The sequence below is a fragment of the Triturus cristatus genome, chromosome 5_1 (assembly GCF_964204655.1).
Source record: "Triturus cristatus chromosome 5_1, aTriCri1.1, whole genome shotgun sequence".
NCBI lineage: Eukaryota > Metazoa > Chordata > Amphibia > Caudata > Salamandridae > Triturus > Triturus cristatus.
The window spans coordinates 229,029,776-229,044,699 of NC_140587.1; positions in this window are offsets into that span (position 1 = coordinate 229,029,776).

Here is a 14,924-nt window from a genome sequence, read left to right on the forward strand (position 1 = left end):
AGAGAAGGTGGGTATTAGGAACGTTATTGTTTTTAAAATGTGTGTCTGTGCGAACTACTTAAAATATGAACAAATATGCAGCATAATCTCACTTTTATTCAGGAAGAAGAGGACGTTTGTGACTGTGACTCCGGGCTCACTTGGCAGAAAAATGTAATGCCTGTGAAAAGGGTAGGTGGACGCAGGGTTATATAGAACATAGTCCTGAGAGCACGATTGAAAATGAAACCTAGATATAGTATATGGTATAAACTATGCCCCAAAAAGTGTGATATAAGATGAACCGGGCGTGAAATATAATATGCAATACATTGTGCGCAATTAAAGAGAAAGTTGGAGAGCGCGAGATAGCACAGGCACTAGCGCGTGCTATGTGATATGCGCCTTGGAGTGTAATATGCACAGGGCAGTGTTGTGTAACCTAACTAGTCTCTAAAGTTGTAATATAAAATATGTGCTGGGGAGTATATCGTTGCATATGCACTGTGACAAAGATATGGATCCCAGATTGTAATATGTATGGCATAGCGCTGTGCGTTATAACATAGGCATCGAGGAAGGCACGTTAGATGGGGCAATATAACCCGTTCGAAGGAAAGTGTGGCATGACATATTCACAGGGTGGTGTTACAGTGCACATGGGCTAGAGAGTGTCATAGCACACGCACTAGCTGGTGGAATACAACACAGAGGTGTGTTGCACCCGGCGGGCAGTGGTGGGTGTAACACAGCATTGGGCTCAGCCAGGAGCACGCTGTGACTCTCAAGTGAGGTTCGTCTCCTTTCCAGAGAGTAAAATAAATTACACATTCGGCGGTGGATGTGTGTTTTATTAACCGTGAGGGGGGTTTCTTGCATAGTTTGGTCGAATTTTTATTGAATCCCCTTTGAATGGCTTAGTGTGCGTGTGTATTAAATGTGCCCATCAATAGTTACCCATGTTTGTATAAATAAACGAAAAGGGTGTCTACTTGGAGAGTACCCACCGGCGGGGGCGCCGGGATTAGGCACGGTAGGGCGTCAGACACGTCAGAGCTTCACTAGCGGTGTAAATACATTCCACATGGATTCATTGTATGCATAGTCGCCTTTTAATGAATATCACGCAAATCGTCATGGTGATAGGTACATACGGTTTTTCCAGCATGTCCTAGGTGTTTCTATAAATATATTTTTTTTAAAATAATAAAAAACAAAGGCTGGCCCCGGGGGATGGGGTCCCCGGGGCCATAAGTGGCCTGAGGAGGGGGGCAACGCAGCCCCCCTCCTAAAGATTAAAAAAAAAAAAGGCCATGACCCGGGGGTTGGGGTCCCTGTGGCCGAATAAGGCCTTGGGAGGGGGGCCAAGCGGCCCCCTTCCAAATTTTTTGAACAAAAAAAATTAGGGTGCAGGCCCTGGGGTATGGGGTCCCCAGGGCCAATAAATTAGGAAAAGAAGGATGGCCACACAGCCCTCCTTCTTAAAAAAATAAAATAAATAAAAGACCGGTATCGCGCCGGAGTCCACGCCCCCTCCTTGCAGCACTCTGCAAATGCACCCCCTGGCTAATTGTAAGTTAGGGAATTAATTCCCCGTCAATACTGAGGGTCCCTGAGGGCCAACTAGCCCAACGGGTATCGCCAGTATGCGCCAGGGAGCTGCGTTGCAGACAGGTGTTCTGAGGCCACGCCCCGTTTTACACCTCTATGCAACGCAGCTCTGTGGCGCTTACTGGAGGTACCTAGTGGTCTTGTTTGACCCTAGGGACCCTTAGGATTCAAGGGGACTTAACCTCTCAACTTAGAACGGCCACAGGGCGTGTTTACACAGTGGTGAAGGGAGAGGACAGGGCCTGAGGTGGCATGTGCAAACACGCCCTGTGGCACGTTTTAAGTTGGGGAAATAATTCCCTTTCAATCCTGAGGGACCCTGGGGGCCACCTAGCCCACCAGGTGCTTCCAGTAAGCGCCACTGCTCTGCGTTGCAGAGAGGTGGTGCAGGCCGTGCCCCTTTTTACACCTCTCTGCAATGGCACTTACTGGACGTACCTAGTGGGCTATTTTGCCCCTAGGGACCCTCACGATTCAAGGGGACTTAATCTCCCAACTTAAAACGGCCACAAGGCGTGTTTACACAGTGGGGAAGGGAGGGGACGGGGCCTGAGGTGACGTGTGCAAACACGCCCTATGGCGCTTTTTAAGTTGGGTGAATAATTCCCCTTCAATCCTGAGAACCCCTTGGGGCTAACTAGCCCACCAGGTGCTTCCAGTAAGCGCCACTGAGCTGCGTTGCAGCGAGGTGGTCCAGGCCGTGCCACTTTTTACACCTCTCTGTAACGCAGCTCTGTGGCGCTTTCTGGAGGTATCTAGTGGGCTAGTTGGACCCTAGGGACCCTCAGGATTCAAATGAATTTAATCTCCCAACTAAAAACGGCCACAGGGCGTGTTTACACAGTGGTGAAGGGAGGGGACGGGGCCTGAGTTAACGTGTGCAATCACGCCCTGTGGCGCGTTTTAAGTTGGGGAAATAATTCCCCTTCAATCCTGAGGGACCGTGGGAGCCAACTAGCCCACCAGGTGCTTCCAGTAAGCGCCACTGCGCTGCATTGCAGAGAGGTGGTCTAGGCCGTGCCCCTTTTTACATCTCTCTGCAACACAGCTCTGTGGCGCTTACTGGTGGTACCTAGTGGTCTATTTGGACCCTAGGGACCCTCAGGATTCAAGGGGACTTAATCTCCCAACTTAAAACGGCAACAGGGCGTGTTTACACAGTGGGGAAAGGAGGGGACGGGGCCTGAGGTGACGTGTGCAAACACGCCCTGTGGCGCGTTTTAAGAGGTAGTTTTAATCCCCTGCCTTATTATATACTAGGGGCTTACAGAGGAGGTCATGCTAATCACAGGGGGACCCCAACGCATAGTCTTCCCTAGTGTATGTAGGTGTTTTCACTGTATTCTGATTGTCTTATAACAAAGCACTGGCTCTAGGACTGGTTAGTCAGACTCAGTTACCACCAGTATCCGTCTGAAAAAGTTGAGGGTACAGGATGATTTTGCAACAAGGCTTCTTTCGGCTCTTCTATTTGTTCTTTCTGCACGTTATCCTTCTTCCTACACTTTTCTTCGTCCTTGAGGACTTCTGTTGCTTCTTTCTGCATTTCTTTTTTTTCTTTCTGTGCGTTTTGTTCTTCTTTCTTCACATGTCCTATCTCTTTAGGCATAGTTAGAAATTAGCATTTAAAAAACCTTTGAAATTCACTGAAAAAACCATAGGTTTCAGGCACGTTATAGTTAGGAATTAGCATTTAAAAAACCTTAGAAATTCACTGAAGAAACCATAGGTTTCAGGGGCGTTATAATTAGCTGGACTTTTCACTCGTAAAACACCATTGAAATTCCCCCGTTATAGTTAGTTCAGCTAACTATAACTCGCGCGCCCGTAATGCACTGCTGATGACTTCACATATTACATCACTCATGACATGGTCAGTGACATCACTCATGACATCACTGATGACATCTCAAATGACATCACTGATGACATCATCCTTGTGATAGAGTGGCAGACCTCCTCTCCCCCTAATATAACCTTTGATACACACATTCAAAAATAGAAACTAAAATTTTCAAAACAATGGACATACCAATACCAGTTACAACAACCTATTCAGTAATTCTAAGATCCACATACACATCCACTCATTCATCAACAGTCCTATACAGTCACTCATACATGTACTCACTAATCATATGTACTCATACACCTATACATCCTGTTACACAACGCCACTCATCCATAGAGTTACTCACACACATAGTCACTCATGCTAATAAAGAATCAAACATCCATTTACTTGCATATACAGTTATACACACACCACCACACTTACTTCTACAGAAACTTACACATACTTAGTCTTTTAAACAATCACTTATAGAATCGCATACTTATTCATACAGGAACTCTTCCAATCTCTCACTCTCACATATACTCAATTATATACACCAATAGTCACATATACTAGTTTAAAACATATGTAGTTTCTCATAAAGACACCATTGAGACAGTCATTCACTCACTAACACACCCATGCACACACTCATCCACCTATACAGTCCTGCACATATGCTGTCTTCAACACATACAAACAGTGAGTCACTCATGCATGCACCTATGCACTACGTAATACCCCCACCGAACCATACAGACACTCAGACACTCATACTGATACTCAAAAAACCAACTGATAACCTATATAGACACTCATGTAGCTACTCACCAACCCATGCAGCCACTTATACACAAAGTAAGAGACTGATACAGATATTTACATATTTAAACATTACTCACTAAGCCATGTATTCACTAAGATACACTTAATCAGTCAGTTATACAATCAATTTTTCAAAAACAAATCATCCATTTAGACACTTATATACCCATTTATTCCTCCATTGACCTTGAGATATACATATATAAAACATATGTAATTTTCAGAAAAACACACATTCACTGGATGATGTCATCAGTGATGTCATCAGTGATCTCCTTTGAGATGTCATCAGTGACATCATCAGTGATGTCACTGACCATGTCATGAGTGATGTAATATGTGACATCATCAGCAGTGCATTGCGGGCGCGCGAGTTATAGTTAGCTGAACTAACTATAACGGGGGAATATCAATGGTTTTGTACGAGTGAAAAGTCCAGCTAACTATAACGCCCCTGAAAACTATGGTTTTTCAGTGAATTTCTAAGGTTTTTTAAATGCTAATTCCTAACTATAACGTGCCTGAAACCTTTGTTTTTTTCAGTGAATATATATATATACACACACACTAGAGTGTGAAGCTATGGTAGTAATAGCATATATGTTATCTTGACAGGTCTAATTATGTTTGTGCACATAACAGGCGATTGTGGCAGAGTTCTGGAAGAACTATCTCACCTACACTGTGATACTCTACAACCCAAATACAGGGGTAGGTAGGACACGTATGACTAATTCAATAGTGCTTCAGGGAGTTATAGATTCTGTAACTATTGGCGTTTCTCTCCTTTTTGTTGTGGTGCACTCCAACATGTTTCTGTGACAAGACCCTCAGAGTACTTGGAATACTACATACCAAATGTGCCTGTATTATTTTCCTTTACAGGTAATGCACTGGTAAACACTATGGGTGATTAGAGAGTAGTGTAGAGAGAGAGGGAAGATAGGATTGTCATTAATTTATTGTTTCTGTTGCAGATCTCCCTCCCGGCTGACACCTACCTTTCCTTCCCCTGCTTAATCACTTCAACAGTCTGTGCGAGTACAACTCTCAGACTTAAAGCTATTGAGAGGTGGACCCATACTATCATCACTCCAACCCTGAGAATACGGACCACAGGACAGTTTCATCTTACCATTGTTGAAGTTTAGTCTTCCCTCTGAGACTGTTATTTTGACATCTTATGTCTTAATCACCTCCCCTCTCATTTGAAAATATAATAGCGCTTATAAATCCACAGCACAGGATTCTAAATGGAAAATTGGTCCTCTCACTTGAGCAGCAGCCGTCTTTGAATGGTTTTTGCGCTAGGTTTTTATTGAACAGAATGATTTAAAGGTGGATATAACACTACTCTTTGACTTCTCCACAACGTTTTATTACACGGTGCACCGATTACGTGAAATCTAATGGTTGAATATTACTCTACTTTCTGGTGACTCCTCATCATCCAAGATTCATCTAAGATCCTCCCAAATACATTCTTAGCAGATCGCTGTCCTCACCATGGCACAATCTACTACTCGCGCTTATGACATCCTGCCACAGGTTGGTCTTAATACTTTTAAGATTGCCTATCCCCCTAACCTTTCCAAGAAAGCAGATACCTTTTTTTGAGCGTCAAAGGGTGTTGTGGTTATCGACCTAATTTTCTACACTACCAGAAGAGCTCAATGGGGAAGAGTCTTAACATCAATGCTTCGTTCCAAACCAATGAGCAAAAACCCTCATGGATTCCGAATAACAATATTACCCTCACCAGACTTCATTGCTGAACTTACCATCTCTCTCTACAACATACAAGCTTCTGACCAGAATCTTAAACGCTTTGATAGATTCGTTATGTGGATTAAAAATACACTTGATAATTCAGTCCCTGCGAGTCTACCTAATCACTGTCTCCCCTCAGCTGTGGTATCTTCTTTTTTCTCCCTCCTCCATCTCCACCCACTCTGCTTTCCCCTCACGCTACATGAGTTGCTCAAACAAATCCTCTGACACTGATGTTGAACGTAATACCAACAAATCGAACCCATAGATATCAACTCAAGTCTGTATGAATATCGAAATGAGAGGTCTTCCCACCCCTCTTCCAACCTCACACGCTAGTACTTCTTTCCCGAACCCTCATCATCACGTCTCCTCTACAATTTCTTCTCTCCTCACACAAGAAAAGCCATTTTGCCCCCAACCATGCCCCTACAAGGGGTGTCTCATCAACTAGTCACCCCTAAACCTGCCATCCACAATGCCAACCCACGCCATTGAGGATATTATGGCTGACTTAATCTGGATCCCATCCCCCCTCAATGCATAGGTCTACTCACCATTTCTCTTATGATGACACTTTCTCCCTACTTTTATCTTACAATGTGCTTGCAGTGTCTCCTCACACTCTACACTCAGAATCTAAACTTTATACTCCGACCCATTTAGAGAGCTAAGTGTTAACCTGAGATCTGTGAACAAGAATAACATACTACCGGTTGCACTTCTCACCTAGAAGCGTTGGCAACTAACTAGCACATCAAATCGATGTTGCTCAATTGCAGGTCAGCAGTGAAGCACACAGCTGATATTTCTTAACTCATCTTCACGTAAAAGACTGGACCTCAGGATCATAACTGAAAACTGGATTAATGCCACCTCCTCCCCAATTCTGGACATCTTAGTCCCTCCAGAATATGACATTATGAGACTCGATAGACCTGTTAAAGTTGGGGGTGGCATTGCTTGCATCTATCACTCCATCTTCACTTTGAGACAGGTTCAAACTTGCATTATGCCCTCCTGTGAAATCCTAGACATTGAAATCGGATGCAATGGCAAGACAGTCTGTTTGCTCCACACAATATATCATCCCCCAGGTTACAATCTGCTCATCATTGAGCAAATCACAGAGTCCATTGCCTCTGACCAACACCCCAACCATATCATCCTCGGGGACTTTACCCTACACTGGAACGACACAAATGATCCCCTATTGTGCTCCATCAAAGCTTTCTTCTCTGACCTCACCTTCACAAAGGCCTGCAAGGGATCCACCCACAACAAGGGCTCCACCCATGATCTAATCATAGCCATAGATAACATCATACAACTGGATGACATCTCACCCTACGACTGGTCGGATTACTAACAAATCTTGTTTCACATCCTAGAAAAGGTTATGGTCAGACATGGTCAACCGCTCAATAGCTGACTCGAAATCTGAGAGACACCAACATCAAGGACCTAAGGTCCATTAGATATATTCTACTCTGACCACCTCCTAACATGACAAACCTAGATGATGTTACGGATCATTACATCCACACCATGACAAATATCCTCAACACTATTGCACCAAAGCAACTCAGAAGGATACCAATCAAACAGTCCAAGCCCTGGTTTAATGGTTCACTTAATGAGGAACGTTGCAACTAAGGCTCACGCAGAGACTTTGGAGAAACTCACCCTCCATCACAAACCTCAAACAGGTGAGAATGACTTGGAGTGCATATAACAAGAATATCCGTAGTGCTGAAACTGATCACCTCAGGGCACAGCTTGACAGCGCCAAAAACAGACCCAAAAAAACCTATTTGAAATCATCAAACAACAAGCTAACCACCCCTCCAACCAACTCTCTGCACCCAAGATCTCCTGCCCCAGCGGGGAGGATTTCTCAGCACACTTGGCTGATAAGGCAAGAAAAATTGAACTGCAACATGCCCCACCTAATCTGCTGCCTCTGACTCCCCCTCTCATCATCATCTTGGCCAATGATAGCGAGAGCACCTACTTCCCACCCAAAAGATCACCCTTCAAAAACAATGCATCCTGAAATTCCTTTATTCTCCCAAATGATGCAGAGCTGCTCCAATATATGCCTTTTTTAATACCTTCCAATCACTTTAACGATCTGCTACCGGACAAGTTTTTCAAAGAACTCAAATCGGCTATTCTTCCACTCTGGTCAATGATTATTAATGAATCTCTTGTACAGGGTAGGATTCCTGATTGCTTCGAAATGGGTCAAGTTTCTCCCATCCCTAAAGAGCTAAATGCAGACTTAGCGGATCCTAACAATTTTCGTCCAATTACCAATATCATGACATTGGCCAAATTGCTTGAGAAATACGTTCACACACAGCTTTGCAACCACGTTGGAAAGTTTCAGCTTCTTGATCTATACCAGTCAGGAGTCATAGTACTGAAACTGCCCTAACCCATATTGTTGATGATGCCCTGAGATCTTATGACCACAATGTTCCCTGTCTACTGATCCTTCTTGATCTGTCCGCAGCGTTTGACACAATGAAACATGAATACCTGATTGATCAGCTTCAAAAATGAATAGGGCTATCAGGCCTTGTCTTAAATTGGTTTGCCTATTTTCTTCAAAACAGAATACAAAGAATCAAAGTCAACCACTCTCTTGCAACAAGTGTCCCGGTCTCTATTGGATTGCCTCAAGGCTCCACACTCTCCCCACACTTTTCAACCTTTTAATGGAAACACTCTTCTAATGTTCTGGCCCGCTTTAGCATTCAATACTATATGTATGCCGATGACACTTAATTGTGTTTGAAAATTTCCTCGCCAGGTGACATAAAAACTCTAAATTGTGCGCTGCAAACGATGGTTAAATCAAAATCATCTTTTGCTAAACACTCTCGTGACAGAATTCCTCCTGATTGCCCCTCGCAATCACGCTGTGCCCACTCAAGACTGGTTCAAACAACTTACAGCTTTCAACTGCATCCCTCCCGTTGGTGACTGGACAAATACCTGAATATGCAAGATCACATTGGTGCAACTACAAAGGGAGCCAATCATCAGCTCAGCATAGTAAGGAAAATCAAACCACACTTGCCTTCTGAGGACATTCAGTCTGCAGTCCAATCCCTAGTTATCTCACACTTGGAGTATGGAATGGTGACCCTGGCTGGGGTACCTAAAACGAGTTAGGCACCTCTAAGAGCCACTCTGAACTTCACAACCAGACTCATCACTCATTCCAGGAAACATGACCACATCACACCTGACCTAATTCAACTAAACTGGCTGGCTGTCTACTACAGCAAGGATTCATTTCAAGATTGCCTGTCTGATGCACAAAGCTATTCACTACAACACCCCCTGTCTACCTTGCTAAAATCTTGAACTCTCAGGTTTGAATTGCACCCAAGGAAGTTCTAAATCCCTACTGTCGAAACCCCCCAAATTCAAAAAGAAAAAACCTACAATTGTGCATTCTCTGGTCCTGCACCAAGAATAAGGAACGCTCTTCCTACTGAGATCAAATCAAACCCCTCTACCTCCTCGTTCAAGAAGCAAGTCAAGCGGTTACTCGTGAATAACCATCTACAGCAATCGGCCTGAAGCCATCTTCAGTAACTTGTATTTCCTGTTGACACTCTTTTATACCTCTGTTTATAAGTTTTTATTTTTGTCTCTACATGTGCCTTTTAAGACTTGCTGCACTGCTGGTTCTTTCATTGTCCCAGAAAAGTGGTTATTACTTTTGTTCAATGTTGTCATTTGTGTCTCCAAGTGCCCCATAAGACCTGTTGCTTCTCCTCGTACCTCACATATCCCATGAGATGGGTTTATGCTTGTTCTTGTTTTAAGCTACTTGGTGTTGTAGTCACGTTTTTACCTCCCTTTGCTTCCATTCCTTTGTACAGTGCTCTGATACCTGTACGGGTCATGTTTGCGCTTTATAAAACTTTTCAACTAAATAAATACTTAAGGCTGGGCTTGCATCACAAAAGTGACGCAAACAAGCGCAATGTGTTGTTTTGGTATTTACTTTTCACCATGTGTACTATGAAGTGGTTCTAAAGTAACTCAAAGTAGAGCTATGTGCAGCTTTCTTTCAACAGTGTGTACCATAGGCATTTCCACGCAACCACCCACAGATTTTTTTTATACAAATCCATCTGTACTAAAAAGGTAAACAGGAATTTGTGTTACACATCCTTGAGAAAGGTGTACCATGTGAGAAATGTTTTCTGCTCTCAAAACGTTTTTAAGTTTGCACAAAATTGCAATGTACAGCACACATGCAAAGTTAAAAAACTTGTTAACTATATCCAGGTATAGTATTTTTTACTTGAAGTGTACCTTTCCAGTACATAATCTATGCTAGGCATCACACATACACCCTTGCATGGTTATAGTAACAAACATCTATAACTGAGGTGCAATGGGGCCCCCTGACCCCTAGCAACAATGCACTTGATGCACTATTGACAGCTATGCCCCTGACCATCACAATATATATTTCGCCAACTTTTTTGTTCTGTTTCGCAACTTCAAGGCACTTTATCATCCTTGGTTGGTGCCAATGGAACCACAGATAATAGACCAACCCCCGTTTCCAATTTCTCTATTATTATACCAGGTTCATGCAAAACAAAGCGGTATCTTCTGAGAGATTTCCCAACACGAAAGCCAACCTGTGCACATCAAGTGGCCAGAATAGATAAGTGAGAAATATGATTTTCAGGCACCTTTGTTGGGGATTTATACTATACTGGAAGACCTTTCCTTGATCAACACTGAAGGATCACACAATACCCCTTGCTATTTCTCTGAAATACCACCAGCCGCTGTCTAAAGCCAGTTCATCCTTTTCAGGAAAAGTTAGGCTGCGTTTTACTTATGGAGGGACTTTTTATGCCCTTTTCTGTATGTTTTTATTATACTGTCGCCTGTTGTTTTTTTACGGTTAACGCTTTGCATTGAATCAAGAGTGATATTTATTCCTTACATAAAACAAAAGATGGAACCGCTTTTGCGGCCTTGGAAAAAATAATGAAATATTACCTGTCTACAGCCGCTTGCAAACTGTTATTTTTCTTTCGGCTTCCTTTCTTTGTCGCGCTGAATTTCGCAGCCTTTCATTTTGTATCTATAACATCAAATGCATATGGATTTTTTTCCACTCACACACTTTGTCCATAGATCTTCAATCCAAGTGCTCACTGCCAGCCTCTGTGTACCTTGTACGGCTAAGGCACCGTTTCTTGTGATGGATGATATGATGGTTAATTTAGCCTTTTGTAAACATTGCATGGAAGCAACCCTCTTATTCAGCCCCGGCATTATTTATGTACCAGGTATTCAGTAGAAAGCAGACAGACATCCAACGGGCGCTGCTTCTAAAGAAGCAATCTCCTGATGGAGCTGCAGGCCAGCACCCGTGTGATGCTAGAGAGGCTGAAGAGCCGCAGCCGGGTACTTGGAATCAATCATAGCAGCTGTGCTCAGGCTGCTCAGCATGTCATGGAAAAGTCCTTGTAAAGTGTTAAAGGGCAGAATTCAGGTCTTAACTAATGTTGATTTTCCAATCAAGTAGACAATATTGTAACCAAAATATCAAAAATAAAAACATCAAAGGCAATAAGTGCATATAGGTAAGTATAGATACTATTCTTAATTCCACATCTACGTACATTGACAATGTATATATTGCGGCAAGGTATGTACATGTGGCATTAGATATATAACATCTATACATAAAAACATGTCAATATTTAGATTTTCAATATTTTGGTCAAAATATTGTGATTACTCTACACCTGTTGGCTACATACTGTTTTTTCCTGTTTCACCCAACATAACATATGCATTACCGATAATGTTTGTGTCCCAGTAACACCCCTTGATGAAAAGTAATGCAAAGTCACTTTACGTCTGAAAAAGACTTAGGGCCCGATTACGAGTTTGGCGGTGTGGGAGCTGGCTGCCCTGCCACTGCCTCACTCCCACACCACCAAACAGGACCACTGTCCACCCGCCAAATTACAAGTAATTTTGTGGCCCAGCGGGTGGCATGGTGGGCCAGCTGTAGCGCAGTGCATTGACTCATATGTGAGTGTTAGAACTGCACTGCCGTGGGATCGCCAATACATGTTCCTGCATGGCATGGACTGTGCATTCCATGCTGTGCAGGAACAGGGGTGCACACAGGAGGGTACAGCATGTCCCCCCCCCCTGCATGCACCCCCTTGCACAGGGGCAAGAGAGGACCTCCTTAGTTTCCGCACTGCCAGCAGTATCATGGCATGAGAACAGCCATGAGATCGGTGGTGGTGAGGAAACATGTAATATGCTCAGAGATGCAGCAACAGCATCACCAATCATAGTGTGCCCTCAACACCGCTGCATCACCACCATGGATCGTGGATCCCTGGCGGTTGCAGCTGGAGATCTCACCGACATACTCGTAATACTGCAACAAATGATAGACGGAATGCTGAATGATTCAAACATTCTACCCCAGTCAAGCGATCTGGGTTAAATCTCACCCTTCATCAGCCAGGCTAGCTTAAATCCAGTGGCACAGTGAGCAAGGGACCCACGGCTGGGTGTACCCATCCCGCTTAGGGCAAAAAGTGTAACTGCAACAAATGATGGACGGAATGCTGAATGATTCAAACATTCTCCCCCAGTCAAGAGATCTGGGTTAAATCCATCGTTCTTTTGCCCACTACGCCACTCCAGTTTGGACCCAGACATATGCAAATCAGTCTTGACCCTGTGCCACATGGGAACAGTCCAGACCGAACTGCCAAGCCTGGTCCGACCGGAAGCAAGCATCCTGGGACCGGTTTTAGGGTATGTCACCCTTCATCAGCCAGGCTAGCTTGAACCCAGATCTCTGTACTGTGGTGAATGTATGACATTGTTCTGCATTCTGTCCATCAACTGTTCTTTTTGCATTTGTCACCCTGAGTGGGGCGGGTATGCCCAGACGTGGTCCGATGGATAGCCAAACTCATAATCAGGCCCTTGGTAAATTTGGGCTGTGATGTTTAAAGCCAGGTACTGAGCAGGATTGCAAACTCAAGTGGCTTATGCTTTATCATGAGTTTAGTGGTCGGGTTACATAGATTGGTCCCAAAAGCAAACCAACAAGAATGGCTGTGCCAGAGGAGATTCTGAACCTGGAGAGTTAAGGGCCATGCGGCTGGCCAAAAGATTCTGGATTCTACCATAAGAAGTTGTTACCAGCAGTTGCGACAGTATTTCTGAAGTATTGTGCAAGAAAGAGAGGCAGCACCAGGGTTGTATGGTCGACAGGAATGACGTGGTGAACTGCAAAAAGTAATTGATTGACAAATAGGTCAGCACTGACTATATCAGGAAAATTGGAAGGCATAGCTTACTACAGGATGCAATTTTGTGGATATGAGCCAAGTGAGGGTAGCGAGATACGTAATGAGAATAACAGTGTGATAAACTAAAGAGATGGGTAGGGTAGTAGATAAAATGACGACTATAACAGGGGAAGTGCTACAATGGATTGGAACACAGGCAAAGACCTAATGCGCGTCAGCTTAGAAATATCTAATGCACCAAGCTATATTCTGTACTATGTTTTCTGAAGCTTTAGGTATATACAAATAGTAAGGGCAGAGGTTCATAGGAGTTTGATGGCAGATGACCTGACTTTGGACAAAGAGGTGTTGCAGATCATGGACAGATCATCTGGGGTATGAGATGTGAATGTTGTTGAGAAAGTTAGAGAAGTTGGAGTTTTGCCTGTCTGTAGCTCACAGGTGATTTGTGGAGGTTAGGAGACAGGGGCCGGGAAGTGCTTTTACTCATTAGCATGGAAGGAGGGTCATAGATAGGGTGGTGCTGGGATGTTCGAGGCAGTATTTGCAACATGTAGGATGGCCCCAAAGTTGTTTTTGTGTGTACTCGCTTAGGACTAGTGTGGCTATAGAAGCATGTAGTTTAAGTTGAGGCAGTGTAGGCTGAGAAGGCTGGGGAGATGGAAATCCATAATGGTGTGTAGCTGTGCGATGTCAAGGGGAGTGGCGGGTGTAATTGGGCTATTATGAGATGATTAGTTTCAGCAATGGCAGACCAGGAAAGAATCGAGATGGAAGGAGATTTGGATAAGTGAACACTTCAAATTAAATTGGGCTGGGGACCATTCACAAAGACAGCCATATGGGCATCAGTCAGGACGACGAGGAACAGGTGGACTGGACTGGTTGTGCTAGCAGGCAACAAAATCTGTGCCTAGAGGTTGTAGGATGGAAAAAATGGATCAGTGATTCAGGAGTAAGGAAAAAGAACTTAATGTTAACTGTTAAACTTATGAGAAGGGTGTATAGTTAAAGAAAAATGAAGGGGCTACTAGATGTTTAGGAGTGGGTAACATTCAGGTGTGGAGGTAAGGGTTTAATGTTTGAACATTGGTTGGGGACATGTAGGGCCTGATTATGACATTGGCAGTGCAGTACGAGGTCCGACCGGCCAACGAATCGCCAAAGCCATGGTCAGACTGCCCACTTGATTAGGAGTTTCCTCTTGGCTGGTGGGCTGGTTTTTGGCATTCCCATGGCAATACCTACAAACATGGGCACCGCAATGGGAATGCCAGACTGTAAAATCCATGCTGTGCAGAAACTGGTGTGCATGCACACAGGTCGACACATTTTGTCAGGGAGGCCAGGGAGGCCAGTGTCATATCAAAGGAGGAACTGAATGAAGGCTCTCTCTGGAGACTGGGAAACTTGCCCAGGACCTAACCACTGTGGAGAATTGTGGGACTGTAGGGGCTACTCCTAACCCGGACTTTTCGTCGCAAGTGCCTGTGCCTACGTCATCTACTTTGATTCTCAATGTCAATCCGGTTTTGTTCACGGCAGGAAATGACTCAGTC